The sequence below is a fragment of the Ictidomys tridecemlineatus genome, chromosome Y, assembly GCF_052094955.1.
Source record: "Ictidomys tridecemlineatus isolate mIctTri1 chromosome Y, mIctTri1.hap1, whole genome shotgun sequence".
In the NCBI taxonomy this organism is placed as follows: Eukaryota; Metazoa; Chordata; class Mammalia; order Rodentia; family Sciuridae; genus Ictidomys; species Ictidomys tridecemlineatus.
In genome coordinates this window covers 14,884,278-14,893,375 of record NC_135494.1, presented here as the reverse complement: position 1 = coordinate 14,893,375, position 9,098 = coordinate 14,884,278, and the positions used below count along the sequence as shown (strand labels likewise).

At 48.5% G+C, this 9,098-nt stretch overlaps 1 long non-coding RNA gene across 1 annotated transcript; it reads right to left on the bottom strand.

Annotated features, from left to right (window-relative positions):
- Nucleotides 1–7,309: 7,309 nt before the first annotated feature.
- Nucleotides 7,310–8,807, bottom strand: LOC144372036 (uncharacterized). The gene is made up of 2 exons (XR_013432075.1): nucleotides 8,473–8,807; nucleotides 7,310–7,627 (listed from the first exon to the last, which is right to left on the bottom strand). It is a non-coding gene; the product is annotated as an uncharacterized LOC144372036 (long non-coding RNA).
- Between the last annotated feature and the right edge of the window lie 291 nt (nucleotides 8,808–9,098).

The window sequence follows — 9,098 nt, the reverse complement described above, 5'->3', positions numbered from 1 at the left end:
GTGTCCTTGAGTGGATTCTGGAGGTTTTACCAAACAACTTCCTCAGTGGTTGGCTATTAAAGAAAGTCATGTCCAGGTGTGTTGAGCTAGAACTGGATTCACACTCTTTCCCATTCAGGGTCAGACACCAGGAGGCAGGAATGTGACAGGATTTTTTTCTTTTGAAAGGTAGGACAGGTCACTCAGATGTCAGCTCCATGGGATGGTCCTGGGAAAGCCGCCTTCCACAAATCCCCACCTCCTGGGAACCCTGGGCCCTCCATCTGTGGAGAAGCAGGAATGGCAGAAAGAGCCTCCTTGTGCTGCACACAAAGCAAAAAAGCTGTGGTCGCATCCACATCCCAGGGTCAGAATGTGGGAGATCCTCCCTCTTACCCTGGCTTCAATGTGAACAGGACCTGGGAGCAATTTCTGGAACCATTTGACAGTGTCTGTGCTTGGACAGATCTAACCCCATACTGTTGAGGTCAAAATGAGGAGGATATAAATTTCTGGGAATCAAACTGCACTGAGGGATTCACCTTTAACTGCCTGTGCTTGGGATCTCATGGCTCTTCCAGAGACTCCATCCTCATCTGGTAAATAGGAAAATAACACCAAGTGTCCCCATCCTCTCTAATCACTCACATTTCTTCCAGGGAAGCAAAGAGGGCCCAGGAGACCATGCATCTTTCAGACCTGAATGAACCTTGGTTTCCACTCACACAACCTTTCCAGGAGCAGTGGGAAGAGAAAAATGCAAACGATCTAACTGGCGGCCTCTGGGGGAAGCTGCTGTACCCCAGGGGGAGGGTGGCAGAGGGACTGTGAGGTTTCTGACAGGGATGGAACCACTGTGGTAACCTGCATGGTCTTGCATACAGTAACACACTGCAGCCTCCCCAGGCTCCTGGCTGTGATGGGAGGGTGAAGACTGTCCCTGACCCACTGCCACTGAACTGGACTGGGATGCCACTGGCCCTGCTACATGCACCCTAGATGAGGCATCTGGGAGCCTGCCCAGGCCTCTGCTGGTACCAGAAAAAGGAGCTGCCAACAATCTGACTGGCCCTGCAGGTGAGGGTGGCTCTTTCCCCTGGAAATGAAGCCATGAGCATGTAGTCTGTGTCAGCACAGTTTCTCCTGTGGTCCCTAAGATGTAAAGAGAACAGAAAGGTCACCTGTGCAGTCTAGGTCATACCCCAGTCTCCACAGTAGAGCCAGGACCCTGCAGCAACCAGAGCTTGAATCAGTGGGCTTGCTACAAAGAGGTGCCAGGACACAGGACCCAAGCACAATGAAAGAGTTTTCACAGATGTGTAGAACCATCCCATGATCCCATGATCCCTCACCTGGGAGCCAGAGTAACAGGAGGCAGAGGAGCTGACTGGGGGCTGCCATGGCTCCCTCTGGGTCCCATCGTAGGCAAAACTTCCCAGAGCCCTGGTCACCATGTCCCAGCAACATGAAGTCATCCACGTTCCTGAGATTTACTAAATGAGCAACTTTAGCTACCAGGGAAAACTTGTAAAGGACACTATATGTACATCTATTGAAAGGAAAGGGGAGTGTATCTGTGAAAATGTTTTTCCAATTTGAAAAGTGACAGATGGCCCAGATGACAATGTCATGAAGTGACCTGGTTCAACTCTGCTGGGGTGGGAGAGGCTTCAAGTACCAGCTGTGCCTTCAAAGCTCAGAAACAGAGAATGGTGTAACCAAGTGTCTCTGTCAGGACAGATACAGAGACCAGCTACAGGGCCCAGTCACAGAGCTGACACTACCTGCCACAGATCTCTGGCTGAACTTGTAGTGTTCTGGAATCCACTGAAGCTCAGGCCTCAGACCTGAGCTCAGGCAAAGATAACTCTCTTGTTCTAGGTCAAATAACTCTCTTGTTCTAGCCTGAAGTAACTGTGGTCATGTGGACACCAGGCAGCACTGCCCCATGTGACTCTGCATGGATGGCCTCATGTTGCTTGGACATGATGAGCAGGAAATGGCAAGAACTCTGGTGTCCAGAGAAAACCATGCTCTTCAGAGATGGGCTGCAGACCTACAGCAACTGACGGGCCTGTCACATTGAAAAGATGTTGGGGCCCAGATATCTTATGGCTGCTGCTTCCTCTCCTTCAGAAGAAGGACAAGGCATTGCTCCTTGCTCCTCTAATCACTGAGAAGAAAGATCAGTGCTGGCTGGGCTCTGTGCAGAGCTGAGATGGCACCCTGCATGCTGGGTGAGCTGCACCAACCACTCCTCAGCTACCTGGGAAGCCTGTCTGTGCTGAGGGGTCCAGAGCAGGACACTCTGTAGCAGGCTTGTGCTGTGACCCAGGAGCCCTGCTGTGTGGCCATGGGGCCCAGCACATTGCTAGGGGTAGGGGTGTTTGTACTAGATGAGGACAGTGTGTGTGTCTCTGACAAGTCCCCAATAAGAGTTACAGCAGAGACCTGCAGAGCAATAGAGAAGAGCAGGCCAATCCCAAGAAATAAAACAGAAGGAAAGAAAAAAAGGAAGGAAGGAAGGAAGGAAGGAAGGAAGGAAGGAAGGAAGGAAGGAAGGAAAAAGGGAGGGAGGAAGAATGACTACTGACTGTTCTAAAAGCAGCTCCAAGGCATCCCTGAGCCCTGGCACCATGCCCTGGGCACTGAGTGACTGAGCTGCTCACCACAGGGGAGTGTGGAACTCAGCACAGGGCAGCACCAACTGGGCCCAGCTCTGCTTACATTAAGATGGAAGTGGTACATTGAGATTGGACTTGAGGAGATGCAGAGGCTCCACTTAACACACACACAGTGTCCCAGGGTCCCAAGAGCCTTCCCTTTCCTTATAGCATAACTTGACCCCTGTGACCTCATTGATGTTACACATATGTTTATGCCAGAGGGAAAGAAGCTAGACTGTATTCAAATGGCACAAAGAAGGTGCACTGCCTTCCCGGTGCAGCCATGGTAATGGGGACAACTGACTTATTACTTGAGGTTAGCAGATGTCTGAGCAGAGCACATGGTCATAACCTTGATGTGGACAGAGGAGTGATCTGAGCCCAAGATGTGAGCATTGTTTTCTGGGGTCTGTGCAAGGCTGGTGAGCATGGCCCCTGTTAAGAGCAACAATACTCCAGAGCTCCAGAGGCTGCAGCTTGTGCTAAACCCACCTGCCTGCAGAAGCCAGGAAACTCCAGTTTCAAAACTATTGCAGTGACGGTCTCCTGATTCTTACTAAATGGCTCATAGAAGTTCACCTGGGAGTGTATCAGGACCCAGGAAACTTGATGGACACATGTCAAAAGCAGATGATAAGTTGCCACCAGAGAAGGTAAGGTAAGATTGGGAGCCCTCAGAGGATGAGTAGGTAGAACTGTTGTGGGTCCTGCCCAGGCCAAGGTACCACAGAGAAGAGGCACTGGCACCTGCTATGGGATGCCTGGGGAAGAGGAGGGTTCAAGGATAAACCAGCATAGTGAGCTGATATTGCTGTTGCTGTAGGCACCAGAGATTGGTCCCAGGGGCACTTAACCACTGATCCACACCCCAGCCAGCACCTTTTCTGTTTTCTATGCTGCATGTGGGAATCACAACAGTTGTGTGCACATTATTGTCTGTGCTGTAGTTTGGGTGAGTGTCCCTGAGGAGCTCCTGGGCTAGTGCCGGAATCCACAGGCTCCACCTTCCCTCAGAGGAGCTGTGGTTTTTGAAAGTTGTGACTTAGACTGTAATTCCATGTATTTCAAATCTGAGGAAGGAATCTAAACTGACACAGAGAGCTGGATCCTCCCGTAAAGTGACAGTCACTCACTAAACCTGGAGGAAATGGTCATGTCTCACCTGTTGGGGCTGAGAAGGAAAGAGGGTGGGGTGCAGAGGACCCTCCCTGGCCCTTCCTACCACAGTCTACTAGAGACCTCCAGAGCCTGGTGCCCCTGAGCAGTGCCCTCAGCAGGTGGAGGCAGCAGGAGGAGCAGCTGGGGCAGCCCAGCCTCACACTTCTGCTCCCTGGGAGGTTTTTGTCATGGCCTGTATCACTGTGGGAGGGGAACTGTAGCCTTGTACACAGTAATAAGTGGCAGTGTCTTCAGGCTCCAGGCTGCTGATAGTGAGAGTGTAATCTGTCCCAGATCCACTGCCACTGAACCTCAAGGGGACCCCAGGTTGCAGATTGGATGCCTTATATATCAGGGGTTTAGGAGCTTGCCCTGGCTTCTGTTGATGCCAAGCTAACCAACTGTTAATATTCTGACTGGCCCTGCAGGTGATGGTGTCTCTGTCTCCTGGAGATGCAGATAGGGAGGATGGAGACTGGGTCATCATGATGTCACATCTGGCCCCTGACATTGGAAACATAAAAATAATTATCCTTAATTAATCATGTTTCAGGAGGACTTCCCTGAAGAGCGAGGCAGCACTGACCACTGGGCTGAGCACACCCCCCAGAGTTGTCCCTCCTTACCTGGAAGGCAGAGCAGCAGGAGCCCCAGGAGCTGAGCAGGGGCCCTCATGGCCATGCTGTGTCCTGACTGGGACTGACTCCTGCACAGGGTGTGAGCAGCCTCTTAAGAAGTCCTCAGGGCAGTGGGCTGTGCTGTGGGCACATGCAAATCAGCAGGGCTGGGCAGGCTGGGCAGGGCTGGGCAGGGCTGGGCACAGCTGCAGGGCTGGCTTTTCTCAGTCACTCATCACTGGCCGAGCATCCCCAGTGATCTCAGCTGAGACCAGTACAGCACAAATGGGTATGCAGAGAGCTTGTTTCTCCCTGGTGTCATTTTGTAACAAAAGATATTTTAGAGACTATTTTCAAAATGAGAAATGCACGGAAAGGTTTCTATAAATTAAGCATTTCATGGTGGTTTTTAAATGGTGATGGAGAATTTATTTTTTTGTAGAGAACACTCAGTACAGTCTTGGCAGAGAGCTGGTGGGGCTTTAACTTACTCCAAAATGACCCTGATTGGTAAGAACTCTGTGTTGTCTGTGCATATCTGTGACTTTAAAGTGGTTTCTTCTCTTTAAATTAGATAATTTTTCAGAAACATGTTCAGTGCATTAAAAGCTATTTGAAATAGCTGTCATTCATTATGAGGGCCAGTGAAAAGTCCAGCAGATGCTCAAACATGACTCTTGGTGAGTGTGTCACTCGCCGTCCCTGTCACCTGTAGCTGCAGATCTCTTTGGAGCTCAGGGGCTGAATGGCTGCAGCTCATCCTTGACTTGGGCTCTCCCCTATTCTGTCCCTTTCTGACATGTGGCATTGCTTCCCAGAGATCACCATCACAAAGGGCTGGTTATTGAGGCCAGGCCTGGTAACTAAGTGACAGCCACTGCTACCCAGTGCATTTCCCTGATATGCACCATGGATGCCCCCTTCTGCTCTTCCCTGCAGCAGTGAGGGGCAGCTCATCCTGACCCAGGCTTCACCTCCTGTGGGCCTCTCCAGGAGATTCTCAGCCTCCTGTGCAGCAAGCACAGATGCCCATGGAGGAGAAATTGGACCCAGGTGAACTTGGGCACAGATTCAAACAGCTCCTGTGTCACCTCTGTGCCTTTGCTTTAGACGTCCATCCCAGCTCAGCAGCAGGGGAAGTGGAGCCAGCTGTGTCTTCAGCATCCACACCCTGGCAGCTGGGGACCAGGGGTCTCCCTGCTGAATACAGGCTGAGGGGTCTGGCTGCAGTACCATGGGCTGAGCACACTCCTGCTGCCTTTCCAAGGGCCTGAACTACAGGGAGCCTTGCTAGAAAGCAGCCCAGGCAGAGCCAATTCCAACAAGCTCTGTTCAAGTTTGAAAGTCTTTCCCCATTTTTCTGACTTTATTGGCAGTCCTTGCTGGTGCATTGTCCTTTGATGCCACACTGTGTTTGTGCTGATTCCCTAGGGACACCTATGCTCAGTCTGCTCTCTGAGGCTCAGGAGGCAGCTGTGCTGCACACAAGGCAGACACAGGGCCTGGGCTGACCACTCCCAGGACAGTTCCAGAGGGCAATGGCAGGAGAGGCACACATCCCAGCCCCTCAGCTCAGCTGGAGTCACCAGGGGCATTTTCTCTGTTTCCATGTGGGCTTGAGCTGCCACCATCCTCAGCAGTGTGGCTCGTAATGGAGTGACTGCATAGTCCTCTTTGTCCTGGGACACAACCCAGGAGAGAAACAGATCCTATTCCTGCAGGGCATCCCTGGTCCGAGATCTCACCTCTCCTCCTCTATTATTAAGAAAATTCCAGAAATATTTATTTTCCTTTACCAATGTCTCCTAGATTGGATTTATGGAGTGATTCCTTTCTGTTTGTCCAAGATCAGAGCAGTCTTTATCAAATATCTGTGCAACATGAGGGCCAGTGTAGATGCAGTGAAATCAAATCACCAGCTTTTAAATCCTCAAGCCAGAGGACCCCGAGTCACATTTTATTCTAGTCTCTTTATAGATTGGCCTTGTGACAGCCAACACTGAAGGGGAAGTGACAATGAGGAGGATGATGCCGTGATGGAGGAAGGGGCAAGGATCAGGGATTGGGAGCATCTTGGAGGAGGAAAGGCAGACTAAGATTCTCTCCTCGGGAGCCTCCAGATGGAACACCGCCTGAGAGAGCCTGTGACCTCCAGAACCGTGGGCTCCATGTGTGCTGTGTGGAGCCCAAGAGGTCCTGGGATATGTTGCAAAAGCTGCAGGAAACTCAGGAGGAGAGAGAGGGCTTGCCATCCCTGAGTGGGTGGCTGTCCTCTCTGCTCCCAGTATTCCCATGTTTTCATCACCTGGTGTTGGATTTGAAAAGAGACAGATACAGTTTCACTGAAGAAGATCTAGCCCCAGAGTTTTTCTTAGGAAGACAATCTCATGGGCAAAGCCCCTTGATTACACTTGTTGCATTGTGGGTAAGTGACACTAAAGGGGAACCCACAGCACTTGAGCAAGGAGGAGACTCTTGTCTATGTGCTTGGGTTTCTTGGTATTTTGTATTGGCGGTAGGGTTAAGACTCACAGGACCCCATCTGAAGGCACATCACTCAGTGGCGCCTCCTCTGAATTCACGAGGCAAGTCACCCTCACTGCACACAGGGCTGCACAGTCCTCAGAGCTGTGGCCCTGCCCTCTCGCACATCCTGGCCCACTGCTGACCCTTAGTTCTGACCCCACTCTATGAGTCCTCAGGGAACTGTCATCATTGCCAGGTTGTGGTCATTGCAGATCACAAAGTGAAATTAAAAATGCTCATAAATTGCTGATGGGGAGACTTGGCCCAGTGAGTACAGAGCCCCAGCAGTCCTGGGCCTGAGCTGGGCACAACTCCCAAGATTTAGGGTCCCTCCTGGGCAGGACATAGATACTTCCTCAGGGCTTCTGAGATCTGGCCTCTGGGCTTTATTTTAAAAGTCAAGTTTGTTCGCATTCTCATGGCAGGTAGATGTCACAACAACGTGTGGGATTTTGGGTCTGTGGACCCAGTGTCTTGACTGTGGATTCCTTCTTTCACATTTTTAAAAAATACTTTTATTTGTAGATAGACACGATATCTTTATTTTATCTTTATGTGGTGCTGAGGATCGAACTCAGTGCCTTCCACATTCAAGGTGAGCGTTTTTCCTTTGAGCCACATCCCCGGCTCTCTTTCACATTCTTGAAGCTGATCTTCTTCCATCTGTCACTGGGCAGGATTCTGTAGGAAATGCAAATGATTTGTGGAACAAGTTAAGGAGAGAAGACTAACATTTCACAAGAAATTCATACAGATACCCTTACACAATTTTTAAACCTAATGGATATGAACCATTATGATTTTAAATGGACTTGCCATGATCCAAACTCTTGATATAAAATCATTTCAAATTACTTTCTGTCCCCAATGGGAAGCAGGATCTTAGGTTTCTATCGCTGCATTCTGTGTATCACACTGTGTTCTGACATGTGACTGAAATGACCCATTGTTACATCAGATGTAAATTTGGAGCACTTCTTCAAATAGACCTGTTGAAAGCAAACCATCTGTATCCATTTACAAGTAAAATAAAATCAAATTCAATTCCATGTAATGATGATGTCATGAAAATAATCCACTTTTATATTTTCTTTTAGCAAAAGATTAAAATTCTCATCTTGAAAACTGTTGAAGATATTTATAAAATTCCTAAAATTTGAGGTAAAAAATAAAAACCTCTATTTTTCCTGTGCTACATGGTGTATACTTGTTCTTCATTATTCAGTTTCTGCCCTTTATTTTCAAAACTCACAATAAGAATGGGGTGAACTACCTTTTCAATCAGTGAACAGTAACTGGGGCAAATAAAATATGTTGGATTAGGATCTATATCTGCCTTGATTGTGCTCAAAAGGCAAACATTGCTATAAATAATCCACTTCTTCCTTCTCTAAGGGTTGGTATATCATATGATTTCCTAAACATGTTCATCAAAAGGGTAGATGGTAAAGTTGATGTGAGAAATTAGGTCAGTGAGAAAATGGAATTTCTGAATATTACTAAATATGTGAAAAATAACAGCCCACCATTCATTTCCAGCAGGTACTGGACTCCTGTTCCATTGATCTGCACCAATGACCTGCTTGTCATGTGGAGTAATTTCTCAACAAATGTGGGCAAATGAGGAAGAAGCCTGAATATGTGAATCATGAGCTGTCAGCCTGTTCCCTGAGTTCCTCAGCATCTTCCTCTCACGCAGACTAAAAAAAAAAAAAAAAAAAAAAAAAACTGTTGTTAGACAAGCAGCACATATAGCTTTCAACAGATCTGTTTAAAGTAGTGTTCCAAATTTGCATCTGATATAATACGGGGCCATATCAGTCACATGTCAGAACACAGTGTGATAGAAAGAACGCAGTAATAGAAATCTCAGATCCTGTTTCCTGTTGGGGACATAAAGTATATTTGCTGAGATTTTTGATTGGGAATGCACACTGTGGGAGGAGCTTGTGTACCTTGCCTGCAGTAATACACTCCAGCGTCCTCAGCCTCCTCCCTGCTGATTCTCAGTGCAAAATCTGTCTCTGACCCACTGCCCCTGAACCTGTCTGGGACCCTAGAGAATTGGTTGGAAACTTTGTAGATGAGAAGCTTTGGAGACTTGCCTGGCTTCTGAAGAAACTAACAAAAATAGGTGTTTCCATTACTATGT